A 1498-nucleotide genomic window follows, 5' to 3' on the forward strand; every position below is an offset into this window, starting at 1 on the left:
CTGAGTTCTTCCCTAGGCTCCCAGTGTTCTGGAAGGCAGGCACAGTTTCTATGGAAAGTCACAGCAGTGGGATCCAGATCTCATTGGGCCAAAGAGGAAGCTGAATACTTATTTTAAATCTCATTCGAGTCTGCCCCAAATGTGGACACAACTGTTTTGGGCCAGTCCTGTGTACCACCTCTTACAGGTATTTTAGAACATGCTGCTTTACTCAAAGGAGTTTCTTTCAAGAAACCAGAATGCAGGTTTGATTTTGGACTGGGTCAACTCTCCCAAGAATCTTTCAGGGAGGAGGTGAACAGTCAGGCTCCTGAAAGACAAGATTGTGTATAGGATAAGAATAGGTTCTCTGGAGACAGACTGCCTACATTTGAATCCAGGCTGTAGAGTTTATGATCTGGGATGGTGGGCAGGTTATACTTTGGTTCCTTCATTAAAACAGAGCAAATAATGATAATTGACTGGGTTGCTGTAACATGTAAACAAACACATGTAAAGTGCTTAGGACAGGATCTGGCATGTAGTAAGTGCACCACAAATGCCAGGGAATATGTTGCTCCTGACTTACAGCCCCAGGGATTAGTCTAGGTCCCCAACCACTCAAGAGGGTGGTGAGCAGTCTGTGGCTACGGGCCAAGCAGCCTCTGTTGGGTAGTAGAGATGAATTCTCCCCAGCCCCAACTCTATTTCTTACATCATGCCATCATAACGCCTGAAACAGAGTCACCTAAAATACTCTTAGTTAATACAACCTACAAATTTAAACCCATACAACAGTGACAAACCTGACAGTCATACCCAAGTTCTTGTTTAATGGAAATAAAGACAGAGAAAAATATTTGGAAAAGATCTTAAGCAACCGATAGATTCCAATGAATTGAGGTTCTTTTAAGTCAGACCAGTGTTTCTTGGTGTGTGTGTGTGTGTGTGTGTGTGTGTTTAAAGCCATGACTCTTTTTGATAAATATAAAAACCTTACAGTTTCTTTTAATGCTATTTGAAACTTGAAAATTTAAAAAACTAAAAACAAATCTAAGCAATGTTAAGAATATGCTTTTTCAAATTACATATGCACTCCATCCCTAGGAAATTCTGAGTCGATGCCCTACTCCCTTCCTGAAAATAACTGAATTGACTAGAAACAATCTCCCATACCTCACAGTTTAGACTAGACTGGAGGTTGCTATAACGACATTGGCCATGGTCACTGCTCATAGAAAAGGTTCTTTGGTTTAGTCTATGCAACTGAGAGCCTTCAGTCCTACAGAAGAACCCACATTTGTCTTCAGAATCACATATTTGGAACCAGAGAATGAAAGATTTACTATCTCCGCCATGAAGTACCCACTGAGAACACCATAGCAGTGAAAGCAAAGTGGTCAGACTGGATCACTGGGGAGCCATGATCTGACCAACCCCCAAATAATGTCATGATGTCATCGGAAGGGAAGGGCAGCCTGTGGGGGGACGGGGGGAGGGGAGGGCTTGGTGAGCAGCA

This window comes from Myotis davidii, unplaced genomic scaffold (assembly GCF_000327345.1).
Source record: "Myotis davidii unplaced genomic scaffold, ASM32734v1 scaffold535, whole genome shotgun sequence".
NCBI lineage: Eukaryota > Metazoa > Chordata > Mammalia > Chiroptera > Vespertilionidae > Myotis > Myotis davidii.